Source organism: Bubalus kerabau, chromosome 1 (genome assembly GCF_029407905.1).
Source record: "Bubalus kerabau isolate K-KA32 ecotype Philippines breed swamp buffalo chromosome 1, PCC_UOA_SB_1v2, whole genome shotgun sequence".
In the NCBI taxonomy this organism is placed as follows: domain Eukaryota; kingdom Metazoa; phylum Chordata; class Mammalia; order Artiodactyla; family Bovidae; genus Bubalus; species Bubalus kerabau.
In genome coordinates, this window is record NC_073624.1 from 78,498,029 (window position 1) to 78,513,796 (window position 15,768).

The 15,768-nt window shown below is 37.1% G+C and overlaps 1 protein-coding gene across 13 annotated transcripts in view; it reads left to right on the top strand.

Annotated features, from left to right (window-relative positions):
- FRS2 (fibroblast growth factor receptor substrate 2) overlaps positions 1–15,768 on the top strand; it is a 105,197-nt gene that overhangs the window by 48,575 nt on the left and 40,854 nt on the right. For 10 of the 13 annotated variants that reach the window (XM_055580318.1, XM_055580323.1, XM_055580316.1 and 7 more), the window contains 2 exons: positions 4,615–4,710; positions 5,644–5,686. The gene's annotated coding sequence lies outside the window, so the exon portion shown is untranslated. Of the gene's footprint in view, positions 1–1,585; positions 1,723–4,614; positions 4,711–5,643; positions 5,687–8,664; positions 8,771–15,768 lie in introns of those variants that run through there. The other 3 variants (XM_055580307.1, XM_055580311.1, XM_055580331.1) reach the window with 3 other exon arrangements.

Consider the following 15,768-nt stretch of genomic DNA (forward strand, 5'->3'; position numbering starts at 1 on the left):
TAGAACCCCAACTGATTGTTTTCATTACACTTTTGGTTTACTTTTGTATATGAGGTCTGATAGGCACATAACAAATGCTTTGTGAGCCTTAAACTAAGTGAAAATAGATTGTTCAGATGAAAGGTATGTGGATAAGTCAGTTTTGGGGCAATTCTGGAGAACTCTTGCCAGAACTGGTATCTTTTGTTTTGGTCTTCAGAGACTGTTAAATATGATCACTGAGTCATACTTGTTTTCTCTGTCCCCTGGCTATCTCTCTTAGGACCCTGAAGCTTGCCAGCCACACACAGGATGTTTAAAAGGCAGAGTAGGCCTTAGCCCACGGGGAGTTTGTTTATTTTTAAAAAATTATTCAGTTCAAACATCCCTACCGTGTCATAGCTAGTCTAGTCATGTTGGAGTTATTGAGTTCCTTTGATTCTTTCTGGTGATCATGGTGCCTAAAGGTAACAGATAAATTTGAAAGAGTCAAACTTTTCTTGAGTTTACTTGGAATTTTATAATGTATTCTCCAACAAATCCCTACAGGAGTGGGAGGAAAGGGAATGCCGTTTATTTTGCTAGCTGCTTTTTAATGGGACTCATACACTGCAAATCTTTCACCACTTCTTTCTAGGGTTATGATACAGATGATTTAAAAACAAAATCAAACCTGAAAAAAAAAAGCCACCCACATTATGGTAGCTGTATTTCATTAATTCTTTGAAGTTGTTAACATAAGAATCTTTTAAAAGGGACAGTATAGCTTCATAGATGTTTAAAGAAAAGAAAGAAAAAGTGAAGTCGCTCAGTCGTGTCCGACTCTTTGCAACCCCATGGACTGTAGCCTACCAGGCTCCTCTGTCCATGGAATTTTCCAGGCAAGAGTACTGGAGTGGGTTGCCTTTTCCTTCTTCAGGGGATCTTCCTGACCCAGGGATCGAACCCAGGTCTCCCGTATTGCAGGCAGACGTTTTGCCATCTGAGCCACCAGGGAAGCCCATAGATGTTTAGACACAAAGATATGAAAATGGACTACATTTGTGTTTCAATGATTGTTCTTGTTCAGTTGCTCAGTCGTGTCCGGCTCTTTGCAACCCCATGGACTGCAGCATGCCAGGCTTCCTTGTCCTTTACTGTCTCCTGAAGTTTGCTCAAATTCATGTCCATTGAGTCAGTGATGCTATCTCACCATCTAATCTCTGCCACCCTCTTCTCCTTTGGCCTTCAGTCTTTCCCAGCATCAGGGCCTTTTCCAGTGAGTCAGCTCTTTGCATCAGGTGGCCAGAGTTTTGGAGCTTCAGCATCAGTCCTTGCAGTGAATATTCAGGGTTGATTTCCTTTAGGATTGACTACGTTAATTTCCTTGCTGTCCAAGGGACTCTCAAGAGTCTTCTCCAGCACCACAATTCAAAAGCATTAATTCTTTGTCGCTCAACCTTCTTTATGGTCAGACTCTTACATCTGTACATGACTATTGGAAAAACCATAGCTTTGACTATATGGACCTTTGTCGGCAGGGTGACGGCTCTGCTTTTTAATACACTATCTAGGTTTGTCATAGCTTTCCTTCCAAGAAGCAAGCATCTTTTAATTTCTTAGCTGGAGTCACCATCTGCAGTGGTTTTGGAACCCAAGAAGATAAAATCTGTCACTGCTTCACTGCCATGAAGTGATGGGACCAGATGCCATGATCTTAGTTTTTTGAATGTTGAGTTTTAAGCCAGCTTTTTCATTGATTCAGTGAGTATCATCTTCAAAATTTATGACTGATTTATTCTTACATATTCTCTACCACATAATGAAATCCAAGGCAGATATTTCGGGTTTGCCTAGGGTACCAGGTGGAGAAGGAAATGGCAACCCACTCCAGTATTCTTGCCTGGAGAATCCCGTGGACAGAGGAGTCTGGTGGGCTGCTGTCCATGGGGTCGCATAGAGTTGGACACGACTGAAGCGACTTAGTAGCAGCAGCAGGGTACCAGGGTATATCTCTTTAATGAGATGATTTAAAAACCAAGTCTTAAGAGAAGTAAAGGAGTTAATTAGTACAACACCTGAGCACTGAAGTGAGAATGTGCTTGATGAGTTTAAGAAAAGAGGCCAGTGTAGCTAGAATGGAGTGAACAAGAGGGAGAGTAGTAGGAGGTGAGGTTAGAAAGATAGGGAAGGGAAGTATCAGATCATAGTCCTTATGGTCTTTGTAAGGATTTTTGCTTTTAGATTGGTGTGAAGTGAGTGAAAGTTACTCAGTTGTGTCTGACTCTTTGCGACCCCATAGCCCACCAGGCTCCTCTGTCCATGGAATTCTCCAGGCAAGAATACTGGAGTGGGTTGCCATTCCCTTCTCCAGGGGATATTCCCGACCCAGGGATCGAAGCCAGGTCTCTTGCATTGCAGGCAGATTCTTTACCATCTGAACCACCAGGGAAGCTTCTTAGACTGGTGAGATGGACTCACTTAGAGGATTTGAGCAGAAGACTGACATGATCTGATTTTCTTTTGAAAAGAACTAATCTGACTATCTTGTTGAGGTGAGCAAGGGAAGCAGCTAGGAGAGCAGATGGAGAACTATTAATGCAGATGAGAACTAAGGTGGCTTGGACCATTGTAAGAGTGGAGGTGGTGAAAGTGATAATATTATGGATATTTTTTGAAATTGAAACTCCCAGGATAAATATTAGGTTTATTTTTTCATTAATGATTGTAAAATGGGTATTTTATAATTCTGCCATTCTTTCTACATTCATTATTTGGAATCCTATAAAAGATTGCTTTCACTTATTGACGATCTGGTTACTCTAGGGTACCTTTCATGTAAGAACAGCAGGATAAATACTTGATTCTTTTCCATTATTAGTTTTCAGGATAATTACTTCTTGCTCTAGTAACTGTGAAAGATGATGATGGAGTTTTTAAAATACATTTACTGTTTCAGTTAGTGGTAGTCATTATAATTTTGATGTTCAAAATGTCATTATCATTTGATGTTCATTTGACTTTAAAACATGTCTTCAGAGTAAAAACTGAGATATATTCTGAGAAGAATAACTTCCATCCCTGTCTTCTACACCTGCTTTCTCTTTCTCTATAGATAACCATTTAAAAAGGATTTTGGTTTATCCTTCCACTGCTTTTTGAAAGGAAGAAAAGCAATTTTATAGTAATATTTGTATTTCCCCTCAGTTTTTTACTGAAAGAGCATCATTGTGTGGAATACTAATTCAGCTACAGGATGGGAAGTAGTGGGTATTACTGGGTTCCTTGAAGGTTTTTCTTGAGATCAGTCAGGTTTTCACTCCCTATAAAAGATTTTTCTTACATTCCCTAGCTGTCTCCACAACAGAGAACATGCGTATTAAGTCGCTTCAGTGGTGTCTGACACTTTGCGACCCCATGGAATATAATATACCCCACCAGGCTCCTCTATCAATGGGCTTCTCCAGGCAAGAATACTGGGGTTGCCATTTCCTTTTCCAGTGGACCTTCCAGATCCAGGGATCAAAGCTGCATCTCTTAAATCTCCTGCATTGGCAGGCGTGTTCTTTACCACCAGTGCTACTGGGGAAGTCCCACAGCAGAGAGCATACATGTTTAAAAAGAAAAAGGCCCCCATCCACGCCATTTGGCAACATTTAGGAAAGTCACACATCCAGCAATTCTCTTCTAGGAGTCTTACCCAGAGGTTGCAGTAATAAAATCACAAGATATATGGCTTTATTCTGTTCCTTGAAGCTTGGGGACCATGTCTTGATTGTCTTTTAGTTATGGACTTTGTTGGAGAAAAGAAGCAATACTAAAGATGTATTCAGTACATCACTAAATACACTAAATACACTAAATACACTACTGTATTCAGTAGTCAGCACTAAAATTAATGGTGTATGTGTGGAAGAAATGATGTTTTGAAACGTTGGCACTTTGACATACTGTCAGGTTAAATATTTCATCAATTAACATTAAATCATTCATAATTTTATTTATTCTTTCAGTGACTGTTTACTGAGCACTTAGGGCATGGCAGTCATTGTCTTAGATGCTTGAGAGATAGCAGTAAATAAGAGAAAAAAAGTTTGCTCTGGAGCTTAGGTTTCTGTTGATGTGAGGGGGAAATAGACAAGCTTAATAAATAAGCAATTATTATATTATTTTCAAACATTCAATTTTAGGAATCCCCTGGCTATCCAGTGGTTAGGATTCGGCACTTTCACTGCCATGGGCCTAAGTTCCATACCTGGTCAGGAAACTAAGATCCCTTAAGCTGCAAGGCGAGGCCGAAAAAAAAAAAAAGGCCCAAAAGCCAAATGTGCAACTTCAGGATTCCTTTTCCACCTCTTCCTTTTCTCGTTTTCCTGTCGATAAGTGGCATCCTTAGGAATTGCAAGATTGATGGGTGAAAGGAATTGAGGACTGAAGACATTGTTGATTTTTATACTCAGTATAAAAACAGTTAAACAGTATTAACTGTTTATTTCTGGGGCCCTCCCACCTCATCCTCAACCCTGTTAATTTTTTTTAGAAGCTTGGTTAAGAACTCTTGACAGTTCCCTGTAGTCACTAATATTTAGGTAATTGTCCTTAAAAATTTTATATTTTTGTTATAATATGTTCTTAATTACTACATCTTTATTTCAGAAATGACCTTTAAGAAGTAGATGCCCAGATGCAAAAGTGATGAAAGAGTCAATTTGTCATAAAGTAAGATGCAGCTGTGGCTTTTCAACCAGATTAGTAAGTGTATAAATTTAAAATTCTTTTTTAGCTTTATACGTACTTTGTCTACTTTGAAAAACATTTAATAAAAAATGTAGTTGACTTTAAAAAAAGTGTCAACTTGTATTTTTGTTTTTCTTTTGGATTGCAGTACAAATTCTAGGATATAGCTCTAGAAAATGTATGTCTTAGCTGTACCTTTTTTAAGAGCTATAAAGGTAATATAAAATTTTAGTTTTGAGGAAATATAAGAAAAAGAGTCACTGTAATACTGCTGTCCACATACAGCCACTCTTAGAATTTTTAGGTATTTGTTTCCCTGATCTTTGTTCTGCACATTAAAAAAAAAAAAAAAACAATTTACCACCATAGTGTTGTAAAGAATATGCTTTTTGTATATATTTTAAAATTAAATTTGTTAAGATGTTTCTTCCTGGGAATAAAAATAACCTTCAGTACAGAGTTTCTTATTGGAGTGATGAAAATGTTCTAGAATTAGGTGGTGATGATGGTTGCATAACTTTGTGAGTACAGTAAAAACCTGTGACTGTTACATATTAAAGAGATATATTTTATGACATGTATATTATAGCTAAAAAAAAGTACACTTCAGAATATCAAATCTTGGCAAGAGTAAAATCCAATAAAATACTGATGTCTTAGAATATGAAAACACGCCATTCATTATTATGTATGTTATTATATACTTAGCAAAAATGATTTGTCAGTAGAATCATAAGTATTTTTATAATACAATAATCAATTTTATAATAAATGTTCTAATGAAGATAGTGAATGCTTTTATTATTTGAGACTTAATGTCTCTTAAGCTTTTTAATACCAGATGTTGTAATAATCCAAATGTACTATGCCAGCATTTTGTAACTTCATTTTCAGAAGACTTTCTGGTTGAAACTAACATTTCAACTTTTCTCCCTGAAATTTTTTTAGGGACAAAATTGTATCTGTTTTTCTCAGAAGAGAATTCCACAAGGTAAGACATTGTTAATAAAATAATAAAATAAATGTAGGCTTAATTGCTCTGGATTTTTTTTTTTATCCTTTCCCCATACTTATTTCATGTCTTTTCTTAATTATTACAAGATTCTCACACATTTATTAGCTATTCCTTTACTACCTCAGAATTTGTTAGCAGGACACAGGTCATTTTATTTAAAGTTAGGATTAAAAGGATCTGATTAAAATAGTCACCTTGAAATTCAAATACTGCTTTTCATAGTCAGGGCTCATTCCTAGCATCTTTAGGAGTAGGTTTGACCATTTTGAGGAAAAAGTTCTTTTTTCCATTGAGGCCCACTTACCCTTTACCTCAGTGGATAGTGCTATCTAAATGACTTCACTATAAAGTGGGTTCATAGGAACTCTCTTAGGGGTTGTAAGTTAAAGGAGATTATTTAGCTAAGCTTCTACCTATGGAAAATGTATAACTCCTTTATTTAAAAAGTGGACTGCTTCCTACCAGGTAAGTAGTAAAAGATTGAACAACATCTAGTATTTAAAAAAAAAAAAAAAATCCTGAATGATCACCTTTACAATGGAGTTTAAATCATCATTGATTTACATTATTATTCTCTTTAGATTTATAAAGGATGAAATGTTCAAGTGAATAGATAGTAAAATTTCATTATCAGTGTGCTTACCCTCTACCAGATAACTTAAAATCAATTGCTTGGCAGCATTAAGAACTTATTTGGTTAAGTTTTCTCAGAAACTTTTGGCATAGGTAGTAGTGATCACTACAGATTAATTCAATCTGTCAGATCAAATAACTTTCTCATTTTTTCTCCTTTTTCAGTATCCTCTGTCCTGAGGGGGACACGCACACTTAACACACATCTTTTCTACCTATTTTGTATCTGCCACAGATTTAGTTAATCAAGTCAGTTTTTATCCTGATAACTGAAAATAAAGGGGACCCATTAGCTGATAAGGAGGAAGGGAGAGCGAATTACCAAGCTTTCATTTCCCAAGTTACTTGTGAAACTCTTTCCCCCTATTTTTTCTTCTACTTATCGGGGGTTAAGGGAGGGGATCTTTGAACCTTTGAATAGCACTGTCTGATCTTCCAGGGCATTATTGAAAGGCAGTACTTCAGGAGAGATCCAGATCCTTCTTTTCCTGGACCACAATGCTTAAAAGTTAAAACGGAAATTTCAAAAAATTTAATATTAGTGAACTGATCTGTTACATCTTTGACACTGTTCTTTTGGCAAATAAAACTTAAATGTCAGACATCAATAAAAAGTATGATACGTTGATGATGCATATCTTGTCTATATATATGTTGTCTGTGCCCATAGGGTTCACCTATATGTATTCAGTAGATCTATATTTTTGTACATATCCAGATGTTTTCATAATTTTTTTAGAGTAAAAATAATCTTAAAAGGATTATTCACATTTATGTAGTATCACTCTGCTACACAGTTAAAGGTATTAAAAGGACATGACAAGTTAAATTATTGCTAACCCTACATTTAAAAATGATAAATTTTATGTTATGTATATTTTATCAGAATTTTAAAATTTGGGGCAACTTTTGTTTTTATTAAAGAGGATGGCTTTGTCTGAAGTAGCAGTTTGTTGTTGTGGCCTCTGTCAAGAGGCCCTCTTCTGCCACTACTCTTCTAGGTCCTGGTCATGACACTTCCCTTTAGACTGAGGAGTAACAGCTCTAGCCTCCACTGTTGCTAAGCCTGGGGAATTCCCCTTAACCCTGCCATAGTCCTGTAACACAGGTTTAACTTCTGCTCTCCACTGAAGACAAAGGAGGAAAGGCAGAGGATTTCATGTTGACTAGTCTAGAATTGTACATCAAAACATATGTTGCTGCTTGAGACACAACATAATTTAGGTGCATACAGAATTTAAAATGCTCAAAAATTTGCACCTTTTTTATACTAGCTATTGTACCTTACTTTGGAGTGCCATTTAAAAAGAAAAGTGTCAAGCTGAGAGTTGAAGAAAAAGTAATCCTTATAAAATATTACTATACTGAAATGGGAACATGTCCTGAAGTGTCAGGGTGATAAAAAGGACCCACAGACAACCATGGATTTAAATAAAGTGGTAATAATTCAGTAGTGATCACCGATGGGATGAATGATCGCTGAATGATGAGAGAGAGGCCATGTATCTAAGCAGTCACATGATTATCTTATTCAATACTAAGTACTAGTTTTTAACCTCATGATTAGGAATAGTGAGTTAGCGATATTCCTCAGTTTGTGTCATATCCATTTATCATTGGTTGATTAAAGGATTGTTCTTCCATTTTCTAACTAGTCCCTATATAGGTGACCTTTAAATGTATTTGTTGTGTATCCTTTTGTTTTTATATTATTAAAGGTTTTATTATTTTATATGCTTATATTTTAATTATACATTAGGTATTAATCTAATTCTTATAGTCCCCTCCACCTTCCTCTCTTATATTTTTTCTAAGATCTGGCTGAGTGGTCATCTAATTTGTTTTGTCCAGATGGTACATTGTATTCCAGGTTGTTTGTTAAAATGAAGCTATTAGATGTAAAATTTCTTAAACATATAAGGCATATAAAATGAGCATTTAAGTTTCATTTAAGTAAAGATCAATTTCTGTTTATTTCTTTATATTAGAATTGAAGTTAAGAATTAGAACAGAAGTTATGATCCTATAGAAGATTATAGGAAATATAAACATCTATTTAGAAGAGTGTCTATCTAGGAGTCTGTTAGAATTTTCAAAGAAAAGAATTGTAGGGCCTAAGAAAAACATACATTTTTTTTTTTTTTTCCTAGAAACAGTATGTTAAAATGCTTAGGTCTCAATATTAGCTGGCAAAAGCCCAATAGTTGAAAGATAATACCAGTAATATTAGAGAATCTGTTCATTATTTATTCTTGTTAATTAATTTCTGCATTAAATTATATATTAACATTCATCTTCTTTTTTCTGTTACTTCATTGAAGCAGAATCATGTTCTTTGAATCCCCATCACTGAATCTTAACACAGAATAAGAACAGTACAAATGCAAGATTCTAAATTTGAGATGCAGAGAGACATTTTCATCTGTGGTAAGCACAGTGTCAGCAGAAGTAACTTCTCTTGGATCCCCTAACTAGATACTTTCAGTGGAGACTTCAGAATCTCCCAGTTTGTTGTGATGATATTCCTTGTAGTCTTGAAGAGGGGAGAGGGAGAAACTCCTAGGAGAGGATAAGATGGACCCTGACATTAAGGAGGATAATGACAGCACTGATCATATAGAGAGGGGCTTCTATCAGATGGAAGAAGATAACGAGCTGTTTGGGAGCAGTGTTCTTTTGGTGGGAGGAGGATCTTACGGGACAGGAGGAAATGTGGAATTGATTCAGTAGTGGAATGGAAAAGGGTCAGGGAATTCACATCTAAAAGCCAGAGTTGAGGCTTTTTGAAAGAAGTAGTTATTTGTATGTCAGCACTTAAATATTTGTAAAATCTTTGGTTGGAAGACTGGAACCTCTTGAAATTGATACTGATTTGGTATTCCATTCATTGTTGAATACTCCCTTGACTCTTTTTAAAAATAGCAATTCAGGGAATTAGACCTCACGTAATATAGTCCCTTTGGTCGCTTAAACTTTGGAGTTTTTTGTATGGCATAATAATTACATTATTTTTACATTGTATTGATCATGGAAAAAGCAAGAGAGTTCCAGAAAAACATCTATTTCTACTTTATTGACTATGCCAAAGCCTTTGACTGTGTGGATCATAATAAACTGTGGAAAATTCTGAAAGAGATGGGAATACCAGAACACCTGATCTGCCTCTTGAGAAATTTGTATGCAGGTCAGGAAGCAACAGTTAGAACTGGACATGGAACAACAGACTGGTTCCAAATAGGAAAAGGAGTTCGTCAAGGCTGTATATTGTCACCCTGTTTATTTAACTTATATGCAGAGTACATCATGAGAAATGCTGGACTGGAAGAAACACAAGCTGGAATCAAGATTGCCGGGAGAAATCTCAATAACCTCAGATATGCAAATGACACCACCCTTATGGCAGAAAGTGAAGAGGAACTCAAAAGCCTCTTGATGAAAGTGAAAGTGGAGACTGACAAAGTGGGCTTAAAGCTCAACATTCAGAAAACAAAGATCATGGCATCTGGTCCCATCACTTCATGGGAAATAGATGGGGAAACAGTGGAAACAGTGTCAGACTTTATTTTTCTGGGCTCCAAAATGACTACAGATGGTGACTGCAGCCATGAAATTAAAAGACGCTTACTCCTTGGAAGGAAAGTTATGACCAACCTAGATAGCATATTCAAAAGCAGAGATATTACTTTGCCAACAAAGGTCCGTCTAGTCAAGGCTATGGTTTTTCCAGTGGTCATGTATGGATGTGAGAGTTGGACCGTGAAGAAAGCTGAGCGCCAAAGAATTGATGCTTTTGAACTGTGGTGTTGGAGAAGACTCTTGAGAGTCCCTTGGACTGCAAGGAGATCCAACCAGTCCATTCTGAAGGAGATCAGTCCTGGGATTTCTTTGGAAGGAATGATGCTGAAGCTAAAGCTCCAGTACTTTGGCCACCTGATGCAAAGAGTTGACTCATTGGAAAAGACTCTGATGCTGGGAGGGATTGAGGGCAGGAGGAGAAGGGGACGACAGAGGATGAGATGGCTGGATGGCATCACTGACTCGATGATCGTGAGTCTGAGTGAACTCCAGGAGTTGGTGATGGACAGGGAGGCCTGGTGTGCTGCGATTCATGGGGTCACAGAGTCGGACACGACTGAGCGACCTGATCTGATCTGATCTGATGTTAACACATGCCATCAGTAGAACAAATAGTATTATCATTTTACAAATAAGGAAACCAGTCATAAAATCGGCTTTAGTTTCTTTTTACTAATGTACATTGCCACCCTATCGATGGATATTTTGCTCTGTATAAAAGATGTAATTACAAAGATTGTTTTAATGTGGAAGAAATGTTTCTAACCAAAGGAACTGCATAGTCTGAGAAGTTTAAAAAACACACATATACATGCAAAAATATAACCAATAAATGATATAGATGGTGTTCATTGAACTTAACATTCACTATGCTGCTGCTGCTAAGTCGCTTCAGTCGTGTCCATCTCTGAGTGACCCCATAGACGGCAGCCCACTAGGCTCCCCCGTCCCTGGGATTCTCCAGGCAAGAACACTGGAGTGGGTTGCCATTTCCTTCTCCAGTGCATGAAAGTGAAAAGTGAAAGTAAAGTCGCTCAGTCATGTCTGACTCTTTGCGACCCCATGGACTGCAGCCTGCCAGGCTCCTCCATCCATGGGATTTTCCAGGCGAGAGTACTGGAGTGGGGTCCATTGCCTTCTCCAAACATTCACTATAATAGTACTTAATAAATTAACATGGATTTTGCCCATATTAAAATTATTTCAGCAATTTTCCAACTTAGAACAAATATACAAATACTGTGAATTTTTTTAGTTTGAATATAGTTTTACTCAAAAATAAAGTGTTTAATTTTGACTGGTGGGAATTAGATTCCTTTTGTGGGTATGGAACAAGCAATTTGATCTCACATATTTCAGAATGTGGTAGCCCCTCCCCTCCCCCAATAATTTGTTTAGTATGAAAATCAGGCAAACTGTATCATAAACCTGTATCTTTAATCTGAGAGACTTACTTTGGTTCAGGCCTGGCTTTAGTGGTACACACACAGATCAAGGTTGGTTTTGAGTAATCCAGGGCTGTGCTAGGTCATTCCAGGTCTAGAGGGTCCTGGGATTATACTAGTCATTTGGTTCAGTATCTGGTTTGCATTTGAGCCTGTGGAAAGATTTCACATGTAGGTGGTGGGATAAAGGGAAAGAGATCGACTCATAGCCTATTAAATAGATTGGAGTTACAGCACTTTGAAGCTTAGCAATGTTGTTGTTCAAAAATAGGCTATGACAGGTCTTCCTGACTGACTTCTTATTGTATAATAAGGCTTCAGATGTTGTGGTTCAGATTAAGTAAATTTTAACTTTCAAAAATGTAGATAGCAGTATCTTTTTATAAAATACAGTTATTTCAGATAACTTTTTGTTTCATGTTCCACTCTTTCTGAGAATTCCATTTTAGCTGCTTTGATTTTATTTTTTAGCCATTTGCTTTTAAATTAAAAACAAAAAAGCAAAACTCAAAGTAGGTTGAAACTCAACACAAATTGCTGCCACAGAACAAAAGTGCTGATCAAGTTAAATCAACCCCTGCAATGTGTATTGAAAGGAAAACTCTCCTCTCTCCCCCAATTTGAAGAACAAGCATTTTCCCTGCCAAGAAGGGCTGACTTTAAATGGAGCAGCTGTCCATATTAGGAGCATAGGGTTGCTAAGGTGACCATGGCTGTTTGGAGAAGAATGCAGCTGAGAGGGCAAGTTCTTGATGTGTGAGCTGAGGGAAGGAATGTGGTGTGATTGTGCATCATTCCTCCTAATCACATGCTCACAAAGTGCTGTGTGGGCAGCATGTAGAAACTACAAGTCTGAGTGCGGGAGCTTGTGTGTGGTTAAAGTAGTTTTGTTTTCATGTGAGCCAGAGGCTTACAGTTTAGGTTTAAAAGGTTTACCTTGTGTATATATATATGTGTGTGTTTTGGGTAAAGGGAAGCATGTTTTGTGGTTGGTGAAATGGGAATGAATTTATTTTGCTTGGTAGGCTTATACTTTCATGTTGATAAAAATATTTATCTTGAGATACATGTTCTTTCTGACGTATCCCTTTCAGTCATGTATACTGTGATAATAGTTTCCCAAGTGAATGAGGTGTTCCTGATAATTGTTTATTTTGTACTTTTAACTTTAGAATTATTTGGAAATACTGAGAATATGTTGTCTACTTGGGAATCTTATTGACATAGCTCTTGGTAATGATTTTTTGTATCTGACCCTGAAAGCAAAAGCAACAAAAACAAAAGTAACTGGGATTATATCAAACTAACAACTTCTCAGCAAAGGAAACCCATCAACAACAGCAAAAAAGGCAACCTCCTGAGTAGGAGAAAATACTTGCAAATCATATATCTGATAAGGGGTTAATATCCAAAATATATGGAGAACTCATATAATTCCATAGCAAAAAACAATCCAGTTTAAAAAATGGGCAGAAAATCCAAATGGACATTTTTCACCAGGAAGACATACAGATGGCCAGCAAGTACATGAAAAGATGCTTTATGCCATTAATCATCAGGAAAATGCAAATTCAAGCCACAATGAGATAGCACCTCACACCTGCTAGAATGACTCTAATCAGTAAGACTAGAATTAAAAGATGTTGGTGAGCATGTGGAGGAAGGGGAAACCCTTGTGTATGTTGATGGGAATGTAAATTGTTGCAGCCACTACGGTAAACAGTATAGAGGTTCCTCAAAACTAAAACTACCATGTGTGCATGCATGCTGAGTTGTCAGTCATGTCTGATTCTTTGTAACCCTGTGGACTGTAGTTTGCCAGGCTCCTCTGTCCATGGGATTCTCCAGGCAAGAATACTGGAGTAGGTTGCCGTGTCCTTCTCCAAGAACTACCATATGATCTAGCAATTTCATTTTGGGGTATTTATCTGAAGAAGATAAAAGCACCAGCTCAAAAAGATACATGTACCTCCCCTGTTCATTGTAGCATGATTTGTAATAGCCAAGATATGGAAATAATGTAAGTATCCATGATGGATTAATAGATAATGAAGTGGTATTTATATGCAATGGAATATTATTCAGCCATAAAAAGAAAGAAATCTTGACGTTTGTAACATGGATTGACTTGGCATATGTTAAGTAAAATAAGTCAGTAAAAGACTTATCAGTAAAAGAACTTCTTATATGTGGAATCTAAAAACAAAGAAACCAATCACCCATACCTCACCATGCCCAGCTATTAGATAGAAGAGTGCAGTGGTTGCCAGAGGCGGTGGGTGGAGGGTGGGAGAAATGGACTGTTTTTTTGTTTTTGTTTTTTTTAGTTAAATTGAATTTTTTTAAAAAAGGAAGAACATTAGATAAGTCCAATTAGAGGGACGTTCAACAATATAATTGACTCGTATTCCCCAGGCGTATTAGGGTCATCAAAAACAAGGAAGATCTGAGAAACTGTAGAGCCAAGAGGAGCCTACAGGCATATGATGATTAAATGTAATGTGGTATCATGGGTAGGATCCTGATACAAAAAGACATGTAAAAACCAAGAAATTTGAATGAAATCCTAGAAGATGATGCTGTTAAAGTGCTGCACTAGTATGCCAGCAGATATGGAAAACTCAGCCATGGCCACAGGACTGGAAAAGGTCAGTTTTCATCCCAACCTCATAGAAGGGCAATGCCAAAGAATCTTCAAACCACTGCACACACAATTGCACTCATTTCACAAGGTAGCAAAGTAGTGCACAAAATTCTTCCAAGCTAGGCCTCAACAGTACTTCTTCAAAGTGAACCAAGAACTTCCAGATGTTGAAGCTGGATTTAGAAAAGGCAGAAGAACCAGAGAACCAGAGATCAAATTGACAACATCCATTGGATCATAGAAAAAGCAAGAGAATTGCAGAAGAACATCTCCTGCTTCATTGATTTCACTAAAGCCTTTGTGTGGATCACAATAAACGGAAAGTTTTGCCTGCCTCTTGTGAAACCTGTATGCAGGTCAACAAGCAACAGTTAGAACCGGACATGGAACAACAGACAGGTTCCAAATTGGGAAAGGAGTACATCAAGGATGTATATTGTCACCCTGCTTATTTAACTTATATGCAGAGTACATCATGAGAAATGCTGGCCTGGAGGAATCACAAGCTAGAATCAAGATTGCCGGGAGAAATCTCAATAACCTCAGATATGCAGATGACACCACCCTTCTGGCAGAAAGTGAAGAAGAACTAAAGAGCCTCTTGATGAAAGGAGAGTGAAAAGTTGGGTTAAAATTCTACATTCAAAAAGCGAAGATCATGGCATCCATTCCCATCACTTCGTGGCAAATAGATGAGGAAACAATGGAAACAATGGCAGACTTTATTTTCTTGAGCTCCAGAATCACTGCAGATGGTGACTGCAGCCATGAAATTAAAAGACGCTTGCTCCTTGGAAGAAAAGCTATGACAAATGTAGGCAGCATATTAAAAAGCAGAGACATTACTTTGCCGACAAAGGTCCATCTAGGTGAAACTATGATTTTTCCAGTAGTCATGTATGGATATGAGAGTTGGACCATAAAGAAGGCTGATTACTGAAGAATTGATGCTTTTGAACTGTGGTGTTGAAGAAGACTCTTGAGAGTCCCTTGGACTGCAAGGAGATCAAATCAGTCAATCCTAAAGGAAATCAATCCTGAATACTCATTAGAAGGACTGATGCTGAAGCTCCAATACTTTGGCCACCTGATGCATAGAGCTGATTCATTAGAAAAAGACTGTGATTCTGGGAACGATTGAAGGCAGGACAAGAAGGTGATGACAGAGGATGAGATGGTTGGATGGCATCACCAACTCAATGGACATGAGTTTGAGCAAGCTCCAGGAGATAGTGAAGGACAGGGATGCCTGGCATGCTGCAGTTAGTGGGGTTGCAAAGAGTCAGACAAGACTGAGGGATTGAACAACACTTGTTGTAACAAAGTTACGATACCAATATAAAATGTTAATAGATAACTTTGGGTGTGGGGTATATGGGAAATGTGTATTATCCTCTCAGTTTTTTTCTGAAATTGTTCTAAAAATAAAGCTTATTTTTAAAAAGTTACTGAACCCTCAAAATTTTTTTAAACCCAGAAAGCATGTGCTTCACAACTTTTACCAGATTTTTGCTCATATTCCACTCTTAAATATATTTTACTCCTGGAGCAACAAAAGTTTTAAACAATCTAGTAAAAGAGCAATTTGCTTGAGGATATTGCATAACTGGTTCTTGCAAACAGGCCCAACATTTATTACGCTGCATTTGCTGCCAGCTGAAAGCCTACTCACAAATGTTAGAAAGTTGTGTTTATTATAATCTAATTCCTTTACTATCATAAAAATTTTTAATCTTTAAATCAACCAAAATTCTTGTAAG